This window comes from Eriocheir sinensis, chromosome 35 (genome assembly GCF_024679095.1).
Source record: "Eriocheir sinensis breed Jianghai 21 chromosome 35, ASM2467909v1, whole genome shotgun sequence".
NCBI classification, from domain to species: domain Eukaryota; kingdom Metazoa; phylum Arthropoda; class Malacostraca; order Decapoda; family Varunidae; genus Eriocheir; species Eriocheir sinensis.
In genome coordinates, this window is record NC_066543.1 from 3863513 (window position 1) to 3886233 (window position 22721).

Sequence of the window (22721 nt, forward strand, 5' to 3'; positions counted from 1 at the left end):
AAGAAAAAGAAACGAAGGAAACGGGAGAAGAAAAGCAAGACAAAGGAGACAAAGGAAAAGACAGGAAAAAAATGGGATGGAAAAGAGGAAAGGAACAAATGGAAAAGGGAGAGAAATGAAAAGGAAACGAAAGGGAAAGAGGAGGAAAAGGATAACAATCAAAAGGGGAAGGAGAAGACAGGAAAGGGAAACAATGAAAAAAAAAGGAGTGGCAAGGAGAAAGAAAGATGAAACAGGGAGAAAGAAAAGACGAAAGAGGAAGGAAAGGAGACAAGAGAGAGAGAGAGAGAGAGAGAGAGAGAGAGAGAGAGAGAGAGAGAGAGAGAGAGAGAGAGAGAGAGAGAGAGAGAGAGAGAGAGAGAGAGAGAGAGAGAGAGAGAGAGAGAGAGAGAGAGAGAGAGAGAGAGAGAGAGTCGTAGTAGGCGGACGGAAGCGAGGTGGAGAGTATTAAAGGAGAACAACACGTAGGAAGGAGGGAAGGAGCGAACTGATAAATTGAGGAGGGAGGGAGAGGAAGGAGGGAGAGGGAGGAAGAAGGAGGGGGAGAAGAGGAAGCAAACTAAGGGGGGAGAGAGGAAGGAGGGAGAGGAAAGGGAGGAAGGAGGAGGGAGGAAGGGAAGAGGAGAGTAGGAGGTAAACTTGAGGGGCAGAGAGGAAGGAGAGAGAGGAAGGAAGGAGAAGGAGGAAGGAAGGAAGGGAGGAGGAAAGGGAGAGTAGGGAGAGAGGGAGGTAGGTAGGTAAGAAGACAATGAAGAAAAGGGAGGAGGAGGTAGATAGGAAGAACTAAGGAAGAGGTAAGAAGAGAAGGGAAAGAGAAAGATAGGAAGGCAAGAAGAGAAAGGTAGATGAGAAAGGTAGGAAGGATGATAGGGAGGGAGAGAGGTAGAGGGCAAGAATGGGGGAGGGAGAGGTAGATTGATAGATAGGTAGGGAGGTAGAGGGGGACGGTAAGAAGAGAAGGAAGGTAGATGAGAGAGGTAAGGAAGGATGATAGGGAGGGAGAGAGGTAGAGGGTAAGAATGAGGGAGGGAGAGGTAGATTGATAGATAGGTAGGGAGGTAGAGAGGGAGAGGTAGGGAGGGAAGGAGGAATAATGGAGGACAAGGGGCGAGTAGGAGTGTCGAGGGAGGAGCGTGGGACACAGCAGGACACAGGACCCAGAAGGGGAAAAATGTGTCTCTCTGCTTCGTGGTGACAAGTGAAAGAAAGGAAGGGAAAAGGAAGGGGAAGGAAGGGGTGAAAGAGAAGAAGGAGGGAAAGGAAGAAAACAGCAAAGGAGAAAAAAGGAAAGGGAGAGAGAAGGGAGGAGAATGAATGACAAGTGTAGATGGGACGGGAGAAGTATAGAGGAAAAGAAAGGAAAAGAGGATGAGGAAATGGAGAAGAGGAACGAAATTTAAAAGGGAAAAGAAAAAGAAGGAGGAGGAAAGAGAAAGGGGGAAGAAGAAACAATAACAAGTGTAGCAGGGAAGAAAGGAGTAGAGGTAAAGAAAGGAGAAAACGGGAAGCGAGGAAAAAACAGAAGAAAAAAAGGGAAAAATAATAAGGAAAACGCGAAAAAAAAAACAAAGAAAAGAGAAGAGAGGAGGAAAAGAGGAAGAGGTAAAGAGGATGACAAAGAAGACACAGAAGACAAAGAGGAAGGAGAGCAAACAGAAGAACGGACGTGAGCAAACAGTATTAACAGGAATATGAGAGGAGGGACGAACGGAGCTGTCAGAAAGGGAAGGAGAGGAAATAAAGAAAATAAATGGATGGAATAAAAGGAGAAAGACGCGAGGAAACAGGGATAAATGAGAGAGAGAGAGAGAGAGAGAGAGAGAGAGAGAGAGAGAGAGAGAGAGAGAGAGAGAGAGAGAGAGAGAGAGAGAGAGAGAGAGAGAGAGAGAGAGAGAGAGAGAGAGAGAGAGAGAGAAAACAGAAAAAGAGGAGAGGAAGAGAAATGAAAGTTGAGATAATTTAAACAAACACACCAAACAAAGACAGGTCCAACACGCGTAAAGCAACCAGCGGAAAATCAAACAAGACCAAAAAAGAAAAAAAAAGACCATATCAAAACACTGAGAAGAAGCAAAACAAGCGAGGGAAGCGAGAGCCGAGATAACAAGACAAAAAAAAGAACCACCAAAAAATAAACAACAAATATTGGAGGAAAGAGAAGCGTGATGAAGGAGGAAGTGGAAGGGAGAGGTAAAGAAGACAGGAGACAGACAAACACGAAACAGCACACAGCAGGAGACAGACGAACGATGAAAGTGTATTATTAACAGAAAAGAAAAAGAAAAAGCGGATATTGCCAAGAAATAAAATAAAAAGATAAAAACACTCAAGAAAACAAATGAAAACAGGGATATTTTTTATGTCAGCATCACACAACAGGACACAGACGAACGATGAAAGTGTATTATGAACAGAAAAGAAAAAGAAAAAGCGGATATTGCCAAGAAATAAAATAAAAAGATAAAAACACTCAAGAAAACAAATGAAAACAGAGATATTTCTTGATGTCAGCATCACACAACAGGACACAGACGAACGATGAAAGTGTATTATGAACAGAAAAGAAAAAGAAAAAGCGGATATTGCCAAGAAATAAAAAGATAAAAAGACTCCAGGAAACAAATGAAAACAGGGATATTTTTTTTTATGTCACGGCAAAGAGGACTCGAGCGAAGAAAGACGATGGGATAGAGGAGGAGGAGGAGGAGGAGGAAGAGAAGGAGGAATAGAGGGAGGAAAAACAATCATATGGGAGACGAAAAACGGGGAAGAGAGAGAAGAAGAAAACGAGAATGATGATGATGAAGCGAGAAACGAAAGAAGGAAGAAGAGGAAGAGAAGAACTAGAAAAACCGATAGAGATGCAAAAGGAGGAGAAGGACGAGAATAGAACGAAGACAAAGACGAGGAAGAAGAGGAAGAGAAAGGAGAAGGAGAAGCAGAACAAGAAACGGAAGGAGGAGGAGGAGGAGGGAAAAAAGAATGTGTAGGATATGGAGGGTGGCGGCAGTGAGGGACATCTGAGCTCTTGAAGTGGAGCGAGGTTAGGGTGCGTGGGCGGGGTGGAGGTGGAGGGTGGGGAGCAGGTGGAGGGAGGTGGCAATATAGTAGGCTGAGAGAGTGCAATATGTGGGCGGGAGAGAGAAGAGGGGAGAAAGGAGAGAAGGGGAGAGGAAGGGGATAGGAGGAGAGCGGACCAAAGGAAGAAGAGAAAATGGAGTAATGGAGGAGGAGGAGGAGAGGAAACGAAAGGAAAGAAGGGGAAAGTAAAGGAAATGAAAGGAGAGAAGAGAAACGGATAGGAAAGGAGAGGAGAGGAGAGGAAGAGGATACGAGGAGAGCGGAGCAAAGGAAGGAAGAGAAAAAGGAAGAGAGGAAACGAAAGGAAAGGAGGAGAAAGGAAAGAAAATGAAAGGAGAGAAGAGAAACGGAGAGGAAAGGAGAGGAGAGGAGAGGAAGAGGATACGAGGAGACCGGAGCAAAGGAAGGAAGAGAAAAAAGAGGAGAGGAAACGAAAGGAAAGGAGGAGAAAGGAAAGAAAATGAAAGGAGAGAAGAGAAACGGAGAGGAAAGGAGAGGAGAGGAGAGGAAGAGGATACGAGGAGAGCGGAGCAAAGGAAGGAAGAGAAAAAAGAGGAGAGGAAACGAAAGGAAAGGAGGGGAAAGGAAAGGAAATGAAAGGAGAGAAGAGAAACGGATAGGAAAGAAGAGGAGAGGAGAGGATAACAGGGAACACTAAAGAAAGGAGCAGAGAAACGAAGAGAGTAAAAGATAAAACTAGAGAAGAGAGGTGAGGAAAAGAGAAGAGGAGAATGATACAGGAAACTAAAGGAGAAATGAGATGAAAGGTTGATATAGGAAACTAGAGGAGAAAAAGAAGAAAGGAGCAGAGAAGAAAGGAGAGGGGAAAAGGAGCGAAGGAAGGAGAGAAGAGGAGAGGAGAGACGAAGGAATTAGGGGTCAAGGAAGGAAGGAGAAGCCAGTAACAAGAGGAAAGGAGAGGGGAGAAGGAGCGAAGGAAGGAAAGGAGAGGAGTAAAGAGGCGAAGGAAGAAGAATCGAAGGAAGGAAGGAGAGGCCAGCGATAAGAGGAGAGGAGCAAAGAGGAGAGAAGAGGAGAGAAGGAGTGAAGGAAAGAGAGGAGAGAAGAGGCGAAGGAAGGAAGAAATGGAAAGGAGCAAAGAAGAAAGGAGAAGGGAAAAGGAGCGAAGGAAGGAGAGGAGAGGTAAGGAGAGGCGAAGGAAGGAGGGGCCCAGGAAGGAAGGAGAGGCCAGCCCTGAACTCCTTCGCGTAGGACTCCGCGAATCAATACTAGGAGTCCTCGTTTAGTCGCAGCGAACTTACTTGTGGGGGAGAAAGGCGTCCAGGGTGCTAATATTGACCTCCCTCTCTCTGGTGATAATAGTAGTAATAAAAGGAGGAAGTGTAGTAGTAGCAGAAGTAGTAGTAGTAGTAGTAGTAGTAGTGGTAGTAGTAGTAGTAGTAGTAGTAGTAGTAGTAATAATAAAAGTGGTAGGTAGCAATAGTAGTAGCAATGGCAGAAGCAGTAATAGAGGTCACTGACGTGGATTAGGACCAATTAACTATTTTATGAGAGAAATAATTCGTTTTAACCACACAGGCTCTGCCAGATGGACGGCGGGAAAAAATGTAGAACAAGTATTATTATTATTATTATTATTATCATTATTATTATTATTATTATTACTAATATCATCATTATCAGTGGTAGTAGTAGTAGTAGTAGTAGTAGTAGTAGTAGTAGTAGTAGTAGTACAAAAATAATAATGAAATTGGAGTCAGTAATAAAAGTTGTCGAAGTTGTAACTCTTTTCGTGATGAGATTTCGCAATCGTTCCATACTTATTAGATCTCTCTCTCTCTCTCTCTCTCTCCATCGACCGCTCCTATCCAACAAAACTCAGAGAAAAGAGAAAAGTGTTAGTCTAGCGAGTCACAGATCTCGAGGAGGAGGAGGAGCAGCTGTAGGAGGAGGAGGAGGAGGAGGAGGAGGAAGGATGTAATGAGAAAGATGACAGAAGAAAGAGAGGAAGTCAGAGAGGGAAGGGAAGAGAAGGGAAGAGTAAAAAAAAGTGGTGGGGGAAGGAAAAGGGAAGCAAAAAAGTGACGAGAAAGAGATGACAGGCGGGGACAAGCGAGAGAGAGAGAGAGAGAGAGAGAGAGAGAGAGAGAGAGAGAGAGAGAGAGAGAGAGAGAGAGAGAGAGAGAGAGAGAGAGAGAGAGAGAGAGAGAGAGTATGGCATTAGCTCTATATTGTGAGTTAAGGAGAAAATGATGAGAGAGAGGGAGGGAGGGAGGGAGGTGAGGAAGACAGGAAGGAAGCAAGGAGAGAAGGGACGGAAGGAATGAGTGTTGGAAGGAGAGGCGAGGATGAAGGAAGGAAGGAAGGAGGAAGAAAACAATGAGTGAGAAGAAGAAGAAGAAGAAGAAGAAGATGATGAAGAAGAGACAGAAGAAAATGAAGAAGAGAGTGAGAGAAAGAGGAAGAACAGAGTGAGAGAAAAGAATGTAAGGAAACGTAGGAAGGGATTAAGAAGAACAAGAAGAACAAGAAAAAGAAGAAGAAAAGAATGAAGAAGAAAGCAGTGAATAAGAAAAATAAAGAAAGCGAAGAGAGACGGAAAGCGGAAGAAAACAGTTAGAAGAATGTAAGGAAGCGGAGGAAGTGAAGAAGAGGAAGAAGAACATGAAAAAACAAGAACAAGAAGAACTAGAAGAAGAAGAAGAGGAAATAAAGACAGAGAGCGGAAGACAGCAGTGAGAAGTATGTAAAAAGCGTAGAAAGACGGAAGGAGGAAACCAGAAACTTACTTACTTGGGAGAAACATGAAAAAGAGAAAAGAAGAAACGAGGAAGAATTTTATCGTCCACAAACTCTGAGCTGCAAGTGATCGCCGGCGGCTTTGATATCGAGGTCCGTCCACCGCGGAAGGTCTTCGTGAGAGGCACTTTTTTGAAATAGATATTGATGCACCAAACCTATATATCCTACACCTTATTTTCCAGCTGTTATACGAGTTACCGTTTGTTTACGGTAGGCTCTCTTGAGGGGTCTCTTGGGCGTCTAAAGCCTGTTAGTGGCGCAGGGGAATCTTATTTATAGTGGCCGTTGTGGTATACGACTTACGCTTGACCCATGCTGGACCCCCCCCCCCCCTCTCTCTCCCTCTTCCCGGTGCTCCTCTTCATTAAAGTAGCTGAAGTTAGGGTCGATTTAAGGTCTCTGCAGCATATGGGTAATCTTCCTCCACCCAATAAGTGATTTACCCACAAGTGATTTATCTAAAAGCTGTTACCTTCATGCGATTCACCGTGATATACATTGCAAAATAGTTATCCCATCCATCATACTCGCATCAGGTCTAACAGAATTATCGCGTTTATTTCGTCTCTTGATAGATTGGCAGGTTGCATAGATATGTTGTGTTTGGTTGACCGACTTTCTCTGTATCAAACTAAGTTACGAGTGAGTTTGACGTCTTTTGTGGAGTTTGTGGACTAAGGAATAAAGACGAAGGAAGAACAAGGAAGGAAGGAAGGAGGGAAATGGAGATGAGGTGAGGAAGGGAACGAAGGAGTGAAGAGGAGAAGGGAATGAAAGGAAGGGAGGAACAAAGAAAGGGATTAAAAAAGAGGGAAAAGTGAAGAGAAGGGGATAAAGAGGGAGGGAGGAATGAAGTAGAAGGAGGAATGATGAGAAAGAGATGAAGGGGAAGAGAAATGAAGAGGAGAAGGGAGTGAAGGGAAGGGAGGAACAAAGAAAAGGGAATTGAAAAGAGGGAAACATTGATAAAAGGGGATAAAGAGAAGGGAGAAATAAAGTGAAGGGAATGAAGTAGAGGGAGGATTGATGAGAAAGAGATGAAGGGGAAGAGAAATGAAGAGGAGAAGGGAATGAAAGGAAGGGAGGAACAAAGAAAAGGGAATTGAAAAGAGGGAAAAATGAAGAGAAGGGGATAAAGAGGGAGGGAGGAATGAAACGAAGGGAATCAAATAAAAAGAGGAATGAAGATGAATAAACAAGAGGAAAGAATGAAGAGAAATGGATGAAAGGGAAGAATGAATGATGAGAAAGAGATGAAGGGGAAGAGGAATGAGGAGGAGAAAAGAAAAAAAAAGAAAAAAAAAGGCAATTAACTGGTTTCCAAGAATTATTTTATCTTGCAAAGTTTTAATTTAATACTTTGTCACAGGAGGAAGGAGGATGACTTGAGAGGAAGAGGAGGAGGAGGAGGAGGAAGAAGAGGAGAAGGAAGGAAGAAATAAAGAGAGTAAAGAGAGTTTTGTGATAGAAACATAATCACGCAAACCATATATTACTTTCACTGACACATCATTATCGTCTGTGTGTGTGTGTGTGTGTGTGTGTGTGTGTGTGTGTGTGTGTGTGTGTGTGTGTGTGTGTGTACGCGCGTGATAAATTGTAGATATCGTCAGAAAAAGAATGGGAAAAGAAAACAGGATAATAAGGAAGAGGAAATAATGAAGGATGAGAAGACAAAATACAAATAAGGAAATGGAGAAAAATAAAAAGAGATGATTATGACGTAAGAAAGTGATGGTGAATACAACGATTATGGATAAGATGATGGTGATGATGGTGTTGGCGTTAGTTGTGGGTGAAGGTGAGGAAACAAGTTAGAGAAGTGTAGAAGGTATGGAGGAGGAGGAGGAGGAGGAGGAGGAGGAGATCGTTCCATAACTCACCCTTAACCTAGCTACCTTTTCCAATCGCCCTCCTCCTCCTCCTCCTCCTCCTCCTTTTCCTCCTCCTCCTCAATTCTCCATATCTTTAACTCAACCATCTTTCCCTCCTTTGATTCCTGCTTTCCATCTCCATTCCGTATACTCCTCCTCCCTCTAATCCTCCTCCTTCTCTTTCTCCTCCACCTCCTCTCTTCTGCTATTCATGATTATATATTTCCTTTTCCGTTTTCTCAGCTTCCCTATTGTTCTTTCATTCCTTTATTTTCTTTCTTCAGATACTGATTATTATACATATTCTTTTTTTTTTATCATTCGTTTTCTGCTCCTCCCCCTCCTCCTTTTCCTCCTCGTCCATTCTCTCCTCTTCCTCCTCCTCCTCCTCCTCCTCGTCTATTCTCTCCTCTTCCTCCTCCTTTTCTTTTGCCACGATCTTTTCCAATAACCAAAATATAGTAAGAGAAAATTTGCGGCCGAGAAAATGGTCCTCCTTCCCGCACCAAACACCACCTTCTCCTCCTCCTCCTCCTCCTCCTCCTCCCCGCCCAGCCAGCGATCCCCTCCGAGTAGACTGCTTGGTGTAAGGGGAAAAATATCAAGAGCGCCCATTTTTGCGAGGTAAAGGCAAACACACTGGAACAAGGAGTGGCGTGACGCGCTCGTGTGTGTGTATGTGTGTGTGTGTGTGTGTGTGTGTGTGTGTGTGTGTGTGTGTGTGTGTGTTTAATATTTCACCAAAAGATAATGATACCTGTAGTTCATTTTATTGCCTCCACTCCTGTCTGTCCGTGTGTCTGTATGTGTGTTTCTCTACCAGTATCTCTCTCTCTCTCCATGGATTAAAGTAATACCTCCAATTTATTCATGCATTCATTCTTACATACACACATACATTGTACACATACATACATACATACATACATGCATACATGCATATATAAATACATACATACATACATACATACATACAGAGAGAGAGAGAGAGAGAGAGAGAGAGAGAGAGCAAAGTACACAGGTAAAGATCACGACGAGAACAAAGATCCTTACCCATCTCTCTCTCTCTCTCTCTTCATTCCACGGATCGCTACCTCACCACACACACACACACACACACACACACACACACACACACACACACATCCTGAACAGCATCATCAGCAATATTGATCCTCCGTGGCCCAGATCCTTTATCGCCTTGCGGAACTACTCTTCAGAAACTAACCCAAGGCGATCCACGAGAGAGAGAGAGAGAGAGAGAGAGAGAGAGAGAGAGAGAGAGAGAGAGAGAGAGAGAGAGAGAGAGAGAATGACATGAGCACTGATCCTTAAAGTCCCACATTCTGTCACGTTTTCGGCGCCTTGGTTTGTCTGTCTGTAAGGGTTCTCGTTGGGATCGTGGCGGTTTTCATGAGGCGGTTCCTTTTTGTGCCCTTGACGTGGCTTGGCATGGCTGTTGTTGGGCCATGAATGAGCAACACACATGAGACTCAGACTAAGGGGTCGTATTAAAAGACATTTCGTCACCCAAGAACACCTATTTCACAAGGCTTTCGCAGGGGTTGTGGGCATTACCAATAGTAGTTTTATGACCCAGGTGGTAGTTTGACACTTCCTCTGTACCATGAACCTGAAGAAAAAACACATGAGAACCCGACTGACCCCCTGTTTGGCCGTTAGAAAGAGATGATGTGAGAAGTGAAAGTGTCTTGTAATACCGACCTAAATCTCCTCTGTAGAATATTGAAATGGTTGTGATACGAGCCATGATGTCACCAATGAAATATGTCATTGACCCAGAGACACGTCCGTCCTCGTCAACAAACCGGCTGCAGAGCTCTTTCACAGTCCATCCAGACATATTGCTGGTAAACATTCAACAAATGATACAACGTGAGTGGCCCACTGAAGACTGACTGACTCTAAAACCTAAATGTAGGAGAATGATAAAATAAAACCTAATTATGTCAGGAGCAAGACGTGACTGACACCCAAGAACTTATACGGCAAGCCTTGTTATGTCTTCTTTACCGTAAGAAATAATATATAATAAAGTAGAATATTATAACTTCAAGAGCAAGACGTGACTGACCCCCAAGAACTTATACAGCAAGCCTTGTTATTATGTGTCTCTTTTACCGTAAGAAATAATATATAATAAAGTAGAATATTATAACCTCAAGGGCAAGATGTGACTGACTGGAAATTAGACGGCAGATATTTCTTTCATTTTCTTTAATATTTCCTTTATCGTAAGAAATATTAAACCAAGTTATAACTGCGTCGAGGGCAAGGACAAAAATATGCACGCACTCTCTCTCTCGTCTTGCCCAACCCTTGAATCTGGCGACTTGTTCCTTCCCTTATGTGTAGGACTGGTGGTGGTGGTGGTTGGGAGGAGAGAGTGAAGCTGGGGGTGGCGGTGCTGGTGAAGGTGGGTGGTGGTGGTGGGGAGAGGGTAGGGGGGGTATGGGTGGAGGTGGTGTGGTGTGGTGGTGGGGAGAGGGTAGGGGGTGGTAGATGGGAGGTGGTGCGGTGGTGGTGGGGAGAGGGTAGGGGGGGTAGGGGTGGAGGGGGTATGGTGGTGTATTCCAAATTTGGTTCTTGTCGTCTACGTGTCTCTCCCACTATTCCTCGTTTATTTTCCTTCTCATTCGTCCTTTGAATCACTCCCTTCTCTTCTTCCTTCTCCTTCTCTAACTTCACTTCGTCGTCGTCTTCCCTCCTCTTCTGCCTCCTTATCATTCTCCTCCTCCTGCTCCTTACCTCCCCCTCCTCCTCCTCCTCCTCCTCGGAAAGGCAACTAGATCTCATCTCTTTGAAATATCACTTTACCCCTTTAAGAGGTGAAGGACCTATGACCCGTTCCTATACAACTCTCTCTCTCTCTCTCTCTCTCTCCGGTGCACCCTTTTTAAACATGCTACACATTTTTCCACTCCACACTTTTTGCATTCCGTCGAGCGAAGTGTGTTACGTTGAGTCACCTGCCGGCTTGCGTAACGATTTTTTTTTTTCGGGAGATTGAGAACGAATATACATTTTCCATTTTCATCTAACTTTATATCAGTTTACGCGAGCAATATTTTTCCCTCGTATTTATTTGTTTGTTAATGTATCCGTGTATTTATTTGCATTCTTGTTTGGTGAGTGTGTGTGTGTGTGTGTGTGTGTGTGTGTGTGTGTGTTTGTGTGTGTGTATTGGGAAACGTTTGTCGCTTTAACACACACACACACACACACACACACACACACACACACACACACACACACACACACACACACACACACACACACACACACACACACACACACACACACACACACACACACACACACACACACACACACACACACACACACACACACACATACACACAAGGCAGGTAAGAGGTCAAAGTTGAAGGGGAGGATTAGGAATGAGCAAGAGAGAGGAGGAGGAGGAGGAGGTAATGTGAAGAGAGGGAGATATTTAAGCAACACTCAGGATCGTGACTCGTCTAATGAGTAACCGGAAGCTCCTACAGCGAGAGAGAGAGAGAGAGAGAGAGAGAGAGAGAGAGAGAGAGAGAGAGAGAGAGAGAGAGAGAGAGAATGTGTAGACTGACAGGGATTCTTTTTTTCTTTTTCTTTGCAAACTGGAGACAAAAGGGAGAAGGAGGAATCATGAGATGAGTGATGAAAAATGAAGGAGGAGGAGGAGGAGGGGAGGAGGAGGAGGAGGAGGAGGAGGAAGAAAAGATGGAATTAGAAGACAAGAATGAGAGGGTACAAGAACAAGAGTAAGGAAGAAGTATATGAAAGATTGAAGGAGAAGGACTGAAGAAGAAGAAGAAGAAATGGAGGAAGATGAGGAGGAGAAAGAGATAGGAAGACAAAGAAAAAGGGATAGAAAGACAAAAGTAAACGAGAGGGAGGATGCAGAGGAGGACAAAATCAAAAAAGAGGAGGAGGAGGAGGCGGAGGAAGAGGAGGAAAAGAGAAACAAAAGTATACCTAAATAAAAAACAAACAATACATATCCGCTTCCAATTAATTTTCTCTTCTTAATAATATATCTCACGACTGACAATAACGAGATCAGCAAAAGGCAATAATGATAACAATAACAAACGACTGAGGTCCCAAAACGTGTTATTTTTACAGTGTTATTACGACGGAACAAAGGAGAACGTGTGTGTGTGTGTGTGTGTGTGTGTGTGTGGTGACGGGATATTAGGCAACAGATACGGAGGAAGAGAGACGGAGAAAGGGAGGGGGAGGAGGAAAGAGAGGGGTCAGGAAGGAGGAGAGCGTGAGGGAGAGAGGAAGAGAGGGAGGGGAAGAGGAAAAGGGGAGGTCAGGAATGAGGGAGGCGTGAGAGAGAGAGAGAGAGAGAGAGAGAGAGAGAGAGAGAGAGAGAGAGAGAGAGAGAGAGAGAGAGAGAGAGAGAGAGAGAGAGAGAGAGAGAGAGAGAGAGGGAGGGGGGGGGAAACTGAGGGAAGGTGAAGGTGGATGGGGGGAGGGGAGTTCGAGGGGTCGACCTTGGGGCATGACGGGGGTAATGAACTCTTTATTTTCTATTTTGATGCTGGAAAAATGTGTCGCTTCGGGCAGTGATAATTATCGGGATATTTTGAGTCGAGACACGGATTTTGTTTTTCTTGGTGTGGTACAGATAGTTACAGAGATAGATAGACGGATTGTAGCGAGACAGAGTTAGATTATTGTTTAGACTTATAGATGGATACATAGATAAGTGAATATGTAGCAAGACAGAAATAGATAGATAGATAGATAGATAGATAGATATAGATGGAAAAATATGTAAATAGGTAGATAGATAAAATATGGATCCGTAGGTAGACAGACTGATTGTTTGATAGATACATAGATATATTCATACATAAATACATACTACTACTGCTTATATACATACATACATACATACATACATACACACACATACGGAGAGTGGAAAATGAAAAACAAATCCTTCTCCACAGATTCCGCTAACTTTTTTTTTCTTTTAACTTATATCATTAATCTCTTATTTTCTCCTTCCTTTCCTTTTCTCGACCTGGAATATGTTTAAGAATATTTATAGTTCACCAACAACAAGAACTACAACTAATGCTACTACTACTACTACTACAACTACTACTACTACTACTACTACCTACTACTACTACTACTGTTGCAAATATTAATAGCGGTGATAGTTTCAACACAATTTTTTTTACAATAGTCTTCCCTTCCCCAAAACATTATTCTACTATATTGATTCTTTTAAGTACTTCCTTGGCTTCTCTTTCTCTTCTCTCCCTTTCCTCAGTTATTTTTTTTTTTATATCCTTTGCCATCCTCTTTTTGATTCTCTTTCCTCCTCTCTCTTCAACTCTCCTCCTCTCCCTCCACTTTTTTTCCTTCTTCCTTGCCTCCACCTTTTATTTTCCTCCCGTCTTTCTCACCCTCCTTTCTTGTCCTCCTCCGTCAACTCTTTTCTCTATTCCCTTTTATTTACCTCCTTCCTCCCTCTCTCCTCTCCCTCCACTTTTTCTTTCTGCCTTGCCTTCCTTCATCTTTTATTTTCCAGCGTCTTCCTCCCCCTCCCTCTCGACTCCTCTCCCTATTTTTTTCCTCCATGTCTCCTCCCTCTCTCTCTCTCTCTCTCACCTATTTTTTGCTACTCCTCCCCTCCCTCCCTCCTCCTTCCTCCGTTCTTTCCTGTCTCCTCCCTCTCCTCCTCCCTCTCTCTCTGGAAGGAAAAACGCTTCCACCACGAACGGATGGCGAAGTTTTTGTCACAGAGAGAGAGAGAGAGAGAGAGAGAGAGAGAGAGAGAGAGAGAGAAGCTGTGGAAGGGGCGGGAGTGGGGAGACGGGAGATAAGATGCTGGAGTGGAGGGAGCGTATGGATTACTCCTTCCTCCGCCTCTCCATCCCTCGCTAGTTTTAATAATCTCCTCTAAGCGGATCAGCTGTCGTGCTCCGCCGTTGCAAAACACCTTTACATTTTTACTCTTCGGCGCTTCGGGATGTAGTTATACTCAAGATTATAATGAGAAGTATTTTCGGGTAACACTGGGATGTAAAAAAATACCCTGAAAAACTTTAACGAGACCATTTCTTTACTGGCTCTCTTTTTGGTGTCTTTTTCCTGTCTTCTTATTCCTGATTTCTTTTCCCTGTTTTTCTTTGGTCGAGTTTCATTTCCCATTTTTCTGGTGTCTTTTGCATCGCCCTCGATTTCATTTTCGTGGTTTAAGTAAGAACAATAAGGCTTCTACCTCCCGCGACTGAGCGCCTATAAATACATGTTCTTGTTTGTCTGTTCTACGGCCCGACCCCTTGAGAGCAATGAGGACAGGTAAAGGGCCTCATTAGCGTCGTCACCTGCCCGTCAAACACCTGCTCTGTCATATTTATTGTCGCGTGTGGGAGGGCGGCTGGGTGACGGTGTTTTCTGTAGGTGGTGCTTGTTAGGGGGAGAGGGCAAGGAAAAGAAAAAGAAGGAATAACAAAAAGAAAAAGAGGGAAGGACAAGAAAAACAAAGAAAAAGGAAAGTGTCGGTTGCTTCCTCTTTGTGTCGGAGATAAAAAAAAAATGCTTGTAAAAACCTGTTACGTGACGATAGATACTGTTACGGGTGGTAGCAGATGCATGTAATATATAACTGGTAGTAGTAGCAGTAGTAGTAGTAGTAGTAGTAGTAGTAGTAGTAGTAGTAAAAAAGACATACCAGAAGCAGTAATAGTAGTAGTAGTAGTAGTAGTAGTAGTAGTAGTAGTTGCAGTCTCCTTATTACAGGAACAAACTACATATCAATCGTTCCTCATGTGTGTGTGTGTGTGTGTGTGTGTGTGTGTGTCGATTAATTGGTCTTCATACAAAATCATGAGCCACGACCGATCGCCAACCTGTTGCTTTAATTACGACCGATCACTCACCACGATTCAGCTTCCTAATAATTTCCCTTCACTGCCCTTTTGGCCGTTACATTTCCTTCCTTTCATTTGCTCCTCACGCCCCATTCTTATTTTTCCCACATTTCCCTCCTCTTTTCATTTCCTTTTCCTCCTTCTCTATTTTTTTTTTCCAATTCTTGACATGCTTGCTCTCATCTTTCTTTCTGGTGGAAGGAAAACGAATGTGCTTCCTCCTTAATTACGAACATAAAGAAATCGTAGAGAAGAGAAGTTATGTAAAGAGAAAGGATAAAATCAAGTTTCTGGAAGGCGCCCAAAGAGAAAGCAGAAGCAAAATGAAAAAAAAGCAAAGGAGGAGGAGGAGGAGGTGAAGGAGGAAAGAGAGGAGGGAGTTTATCAAAGTTACTTTTGCGGTGTGTCGAACTTTGCGAGCAACCTATTGTGTGTGAAAGTGAGTGGGTTAGTGTGGTGAAATAGGAGGAGGAGGAGGAGGAGGAGGAGGGGGAAAAAAAGGGGGTAGGAAAAGATGCTGGAGGTGAACATTAGTAGCAGAAGTAGGAGGAGGAACAGGAGGAGGAGGAACAGGAGGAGGAGGAGGAGGAGGAGGAGGAAGAGGAGGAGGAAGAGGAGGAGGAGGAGGAGGAGGAGGAGGAGGAGGAGGAGGAGGAGGGGGAAAAAAAGGGGGTAGGAAAAGATGCTGGAGGTGAACATTAGTAGCAGAAGTAGGAGGAGGAACAGGAGGAGGAGGAGGAGGAGGAGGAGGAGGAGGAGGAGGAGGAGGAGGAGGAGGAGGAGGAGTGTAAGAAAAAAATAATGTTCTGTCTTTCTTGGCTTCAACATTTTTGCTCTCATAGATTCTTGTCTGCGTGTTTAGCATAATCTCTCTCTCTCTCTCTCTCTCTCTCTCTCATTTTTATCGCTTTCACAAGTCAAAAACACAAATTAAACTCCTTCGCCTTAGCGCCACGGGACACACACGGGAGGATAAACAAAAGAGCAACGAAACACACAACGTCCAAAATAAACCTCCAGTCCCGCGCCGGCATAATATATTTGAGTCCCCGTGAAAAAAAAAAAACGACAAACGACCAACAGAAAACGGAAATGTAAACAAATGCCGCACACCTGTCACACGTATGATAATGATCTCACCTGGATTTCCCACTGAACGAAAGCGATGCCGTGTGTCTCTTCATTGCCTCCCTTCGCTGATCGGATTGGTGGACTTACTAAACAATACACGATGCCGCGATCCCAATCCTTACCTGCAAAAAAAGAAGGGAAGATACGTTACACTAATCACCTGAATCTCTCTACCTACTAAATCATCGGCATAAAAGGTACAGCCGATGAAAGGTGCGATGCTCTAAGACTCATAAATACGAATAATGCCTGTGTGGGGTGGTGGTGGGAGGGGGGGAGGGGGGGGGGGGTAGTGTGTGTGTGTGTGTGTGTGTGTGTGTGTGTGTGTGTGTGTGTGTGTGTGTCAGTATTTATGAGGAATTAAAAGAAAAAGAAATGAGCGTTGTAATTCTGCATGCAAATCCGCTAAACTTTGATCTGGATGGAATATTTATGAGCGAATGTGTGTTTTACTGCGTGTATCGAGAGAGAGAGAGAGAGAGAGAGAGAGAGAGAGAGAGATAATGCTCCTCTTGGATTCATCGTGACCCTTCAAACAGTAATTTTCGCTACCATTAACCGTGTCCTTGGCATTTCCACACACACACACACACACACACACACACACACACACACACACACACACAGCGTCCATAAACAGAGGTATTGACTAAGCTCCCCTCACTCTCTCCCCTCACAACGACCCTCACCTCTACTCATGTAATTGCCCCTCCCCTCCTTCCTTCCCCTCTCTCTCTCTTCCCTCCCTTCTTAACTCCCCTTCTTGTTCTGTTCTCCGTCTCATTTTTGTTGCCTCCTTTCCTCCATGTTCTCTCTCCCCTCCCTTCTTACCTCCTCTTCTCATTCAGTTCTCCCCTTAATTTTTACCTCCTTTCCCCCATCTCCTCTCTTCCCTCCCTTCTTCCCTCCCCTTCTACTCTGTTCCCTCCATCACTTCTAACCTCCTTTCCTCTACCCCTTCTCTTCCTTTCCTCCATTCTTCCCCTCATCAAGTTCTTACCACTCAATTTTTGTCTCCTATCTTTCTTGTCTCCCTCTTTTCCTTCCCTCCATTCTCATTTCCCTCCATTCCTCCCTTTCCTCCTTTTTCCTATGGGTCATTATGTCTGTGTGTGTGTGTGTGTGTGTGTGTGTGTGTGTGTGTGTGTGTGTGTGTGTGTGTGTGTGTCAAATGAAAGAGTAAAGGGTGTAAGTACTGTAAGTAAGCATCAGGGTGTGAAAAGATATATATACAATGATGAAATATATACAATGGTGAAACACAGAAACAGAGCAGATCGTCAAAGGCCTCAACAATATTCGTAGATAAATAAAATGTGAAAATCTTTTGGGCGACACACAATGGCCTTTTTGCAACACTACGAAACACGAGAAATTCACTTCGAAACATATTTAACGACAAGAATAAGTACGACGTAACTAACAACTCAACAACTAACAACTCAACAACTAACTAAACAACTAACAAACTAAACAACTAACTAAACAACTAACAACTAAACAACTAAACAATTAAAACAACAAACAACTAAAATCTAACTTGCCACTAACAACTAAAACACGCTGTATATTTTCTTCCTATTTCTTCGTTCCAAATTTCTTACACTACGCATTTTACTCTTGTTTTGTATTTCTCTTCTTCGCTGGAAATCATTTACCATCAATACGGGTTCATTTTTTTTCCTCTCTCTCTTTCGCTCCTCCACAAAAACTTACTGTCAGGACGAACTAAGCTTTTCATCTATTTCATTTTCTATTTTCTATACAACAGCGGAGAGCCAGTACGCAATCCTTTTTCCTTTCTCTCGCTCTTCATTAAAAAAAAAAAAAAAAACTACAGCCAATACGCATTACGCTTCTATTTTCTTTCTCATTTTTTAAAAACAACTTATAGCCAATACGATTTATTCTTGCTCTAAAAATGCTTACTTCTTGTACGCATTTTTTTCATATATATTTTCACTTTCTTTTAAAATAACTCATAATCAGTAGTCTCTCTCTCTCTCTCTCTCTCTCTCTCTCTCTCTCTCATACGCATTTTTTCATATATTTTCACTTTCTCTTTAAAATAACTTATAATCAGTACTCTCTCTCTCTCTCTCTCTCTCTCTCTCTCTCTCTCTCTCTCTCTCTCTCTCTCTCTCTCTCTCTCTCTCTCTCTCTCTCTCTCTCTCTCTCTCTCTCTCTCTCTCTCTCTCCTTCAAAATAACATACTACCAACACGCACTATCTCCATATCTTCCCACTCCGAAAACCTTAGATAACCAATACGCAATTTATTATTATTTTTATTTCTCGTTCGTTCCAAATCACCAGCGAGCGAGCAAGCGAGCAACACACACACACACTATATTATTATTTTCTCTCTCGTTTTCTCTTTCGGCATCTCGTGAATTCGCGCTTTACGGCCTTCGCTTCATAAACACTGCACGGCTCATGACCATAAAGCACGTAGAGGGCGAACACGAAGAAGGGAAGGGATGAGAAGGGGAAGAAGGGGAAAAAGGAAGAAGAGGAAAAGGAAAGTGAAGAAGGATAAGAAAAAAAAGGAAATAATGGGAAGAAGGAAAAGGGAAGTTCGGGGGTGAAGAAAAAGTGTAAAAAGGAAGGAAAAAATAAAGAAAGAATGGGAAGAGGAGAAACGAGAAGAGAGAACAGTGAATGAAGTGAGAAAAAAGAGAAAGGCACGGAGGAAAGGAAAGGAGTAGAAGAATGAAAGAAATGGCAGGATAGAAGACTGGACAGTGACGGAAGTGAGGAAGAAGAAGAAAAGAAAGGGAGGGAGGAAAAGAATGGAGAAAAAGGGAGGGGGAAAGGAATGGAAGGTTAGAAGACAGTGAAGGAAATGAGAACGAAGGAAATAAGGGATAGAGGAAAAGAAGGGAAAAGGAGGAGGAGGAGGAGGAGGAGGAGAGGAACGGCAGTTTAGAAAGGAAAACAATATGGTGAAGGAAGTGGGGAAGGAGATAAGAAAGAGAGAAGAGAAGAGGGAGAAGAGAGGAGAGGAATGGGGAGGGGGGAGAGGGGTTGGGTGAGGGAGTGCTGGAGGAAGGGTAAGGGGTCCACTGGGGGCTGCTGCATGGGCTGGGGGGGGGGGGGGGAAGGGGGCACTGGGATCATGCTTGTCTGCCTGCCTGCCATCATGTTAGCTGCACACATGAAGATTTATTGGTATTTTCCATGTTGCTTGTTATTGTTGAATTAGTATTACTTTGATTCTTATTGTTGTTACTATTATTATTATTATTATTATTATTATTATTATTATTATTATTATTATTATTATTATTATTTTTATGCATGGCTTTATATTCTTATTTAAATCCCTTTCAGCAGAGTTCAAATTTTGGTTTTCAATTACTAACATACTCTTTTAGATATCCTCTGTTATTTTATTTTTTTCTTTAGTAGTTTTTCTGTGTCTGAATTCATTTTATTTTCGGTTGTTTATTTCTGTCAGATCAAATTTGTTTTTATCACTTTTATTTTGTTTCAGACGATGCAGAGCGACCTTTTCCTTCACATTATTTTCATGTTATTTTTCCCAGGCTGATGCAGATTATTTTTGATTTGTAAATATTTCTTTTTTTCCCCCACTAATGCTGATAATGTTTTGTTAGATAATATTTTCTTCCACTTATGCTGACTATATTTTGTCTGTAAATATTTTCTTTATACCCTCTGCTAATGATGATTATAATTTATTTGTACATATTTATTTACTATTGACTCCCCCAACACTGCCCCCCCCACTGCCCCCCCCCACCCCCCCTACACACAACAACCGTGACACCCTAACACGATAACGCTAAACATGCTCCAAGAAAGTATTTAAAAAGGCAAAAAAAAACTAAAACAATTTCGGTGACGTGGGACAAAGATTCTGAATGAGTTGCAAATAAAATACTTAAGTCTTTTTTTACTGGAAAGCGGAAACGTCAGAGCAAACCTTTCCAGTGCATCTTAAATTGGAGGACAGAAACGAAGTGGAGGAAGAACCTTGGCCGGAGAGACATCATTAGACGCAATCAAACTTCCCCTTGAAGAGAAAAATCGCATTCGCTGAAACTCGACAGCTTTTTATTTTTTATTTTACTTTTTTTTTTTTTTTTTGGGGGGGGGGGCTTACGAAAGTTTTGGAAAGAAGCGTAAAAAGCCACAAAAAAAAAACTTACCCTTTGAAGAGAAAAATCGACATTCGCTGAAACTCGACAGCTTTTTTTTTTTTTTTTTTTTTGGGGGGGGGGGGGGGGCTCTACGAAAGTTTTGGAAAGAACAGTAAAAAGCCACAAAGCAAAATATGAAAGTTAAATAGTTAAAAATACGATATTATGACGATTGGTGTTGTACGTTTGTCTTATTTGAACGCCTGTGTGTCCGTCTAACTCTCTCTCTCTCTCTCTCTCTCTCTCTCTCTCTCTCTCTCTCTCTCTCTCTCTCTCTCTCTCTCTCTCTCTCTCTCTCTCTCTCTCTCTCTCGTCGCAGCTAAGTGGCAATCATTACATCGTTAGGCTTCTCGTCCTCAGTGTTTATTAGGGTTTGTTTGTGTCATTAAGAGAACCTGACATTTTTATTCCTATTTTTTTACTTATCCGTGAGTGTGCGGGGGGGGGGGGGGTGTCTTTGTGTGTTTGTGTGTGTGTGTGTGTGTGTCTGTGATAGTTAAAAAGTAAGACATGCATAAACAAGTACAATTACACACACACACACACACACACACACACACACACACACACACACACAGAAAGATCATGAAACACCGATACAGACAGACAGACAGACAGACAATAAACAAATAGACTTTTCCTTTTCTCCCTTCCCCCGCCCCTCTCCTCCTCCTCCTCCTCCTCCTCCTCCTCCTCCTTCTCCTCCTCCTCCTCCTCCTCCTCCGTCAAACACACTCACGGGAATCTGTCGGAATGTTCGCAAGACAACACAAAACTCGTGCGTCGTGGAGCGTGTAATGCTCAAACACCACCTTCGAGGAAACGCAGGTAAGGCGCAGGTGGAGGAAAGGGCGAAGTGTGCACCTGTTCAGAGCCTTGCCGACCCTTTCTGAGAGGACCCTTTAAGTTTGCCTCCCTTTTTTTTCTTTTTTTTTTGCCTGCGTGTGTTTGTATGTGCAACGTTTTTTTAATGCAGACAAGAAAAAACGTACACATTTCTCTTCAGGTAAAAAGATACATATATGCAGATAGGTTTACATACATACATACATACCCGAAATTGACCTCTCTTTTGGCTACTCTTTACTTTTTATCTTTTATAGGAGCGGCGAGTAGCGGACTTTTTTTTTTTTTTTTTTTTACTTTTTATTGCCTTTGAGCCGTGTCCTCTGATGTAAAAAAAAAAATACACACATACTTATATACATACATACATACATACATACATACGTAAGTTCTTGCCGTATACACCTACCCACTTGTTTGTGTCCGTGCTACTGCGGAGGACATGATATGGTACAGTGATTTTTATTTTTTATTTTTTTTACTTCTTTTTCAACTTCTTTTTCTACTTTTTCATTTTTTACATCTTTTTCTACTTCTTTTTCTACTTCTTTTTTTACTTCTTTTTTTACTTCTTTTTCTACTTCTTCTTTTTTCTACTTCTTTTCCTACTTCTTCGTTTTCTACTTCTTTTTCTACTCCTTTTTCTACTTCTTCTACTTTTTTTTTCTACTTCTTTTTCTACTTGTTCTTTTTGCTTTTCCTTCTCTTCTTCATCTTGTTCTTCATCTTCTCCTTTATCTTCTATTTCCTCTTTTTGCTTTTCTTTCTCTTCATCATCCTGTTCTTCATCTTTTCCTTTATGTTCTTCTACTTCCTCTGTAACATTTCCATCGCGTTCTTTACACCTTACAACCAGTAGAATCCGGACGCGGTTCCGGATACAGTTACACCAAAAGATTTTAACGACACGAATGGAGCGACGTAATTGACATATTCACGCAAACCGAGAGAGAGAGAGAGAGAGAGAGAGAGAGAGAGAGAGAGAGAGAGATACATTATATGAGTTATTTTAAAAGAAAGTGAAAATATATGAAAAAAATGCGTACAAGAGAGAGAGAGAGAGAGAGAGAGAGAGAGAGAGAGAGCGCATGACCTATCGACCCAGACCCGGAAGAAGCAGAATAAACGATAGTATTTCAGGTTTTTTTTTTTTTGTTTGTTTGTTTGTTTATTTATTTATTTATTTTTTGTCTTTGGTAACAACAGAAAACGTAACGTGACGTCTCTCCCTCTCTATCATCACCATTAACTAGTTGAAGCAGTTACAGATTGACGACTCTCTCTCTCTCTCTCTCTCTCTCTCTCTCTCTCTCTCTCTCTCTCTCTCTCTCTCTCTCTCTCTCTCTCTCTCTCATCTACCCACTGTAATTATTCTCCATTAGCGATTATTGGGCTTTTTTTTACACCTTTTTTTGTTGTTTTCCTTGAGCTGTTTCTTTAGCCGTAAAAAAAAAATGAACTAACTGATTTTTCTTTTTCTTCCCTTCAATCTCTATCTATCCATCTATTCATTCAACTGATCTAAATTTCCTCTCTCCCATGATTCCCATTGATCTGTCTCCCGTCTCCCTGCCTTCCCTTTTTCTCACTAGTCTCTCCGTATCCTCCTTCCCTCCCTGTCATGTACCTCTTGACCCTCCCTCTATACCCCTAAGCCTCTATCCCTCCCTCTCTCCCTCCCACTCTCCCTTCCCTTCTCCTGCCCCATCAAAACACTTACGGTCATAGAAAACAAGCTCCTGATGCGATGAATTATAGATATATTTAAAGTTATTGGAGAGAGAGAGAGAGAGAGAGAGAGAGAGAGAGAGAGAAACAGACAGACAGACAGGCAGACAAACAGACATGTGAATGAGCATTGTCTGACACTGCATCACGAATAGACGATAATGGAAAAAATAACAGGCGGATTTTTTTTTTTTTTTTTTTTTTTTTTT

At 42.6% G+C, this 22721-nt stretch overlaps 1 protein-coding gene across 9 annotated transcripts in view; it reads left to right on the forward strand.

Moving 5' to 3' along the window:
- LOC127007263 (uncharacterized) overlaps window positions 1–22721 on the forward strand; it is a 104851-nt gene that overhangs the window by 41913 nt on the left and 40217 nt on the right. The gene's annotated exons all lie outside the window — the stretch shown is intronic.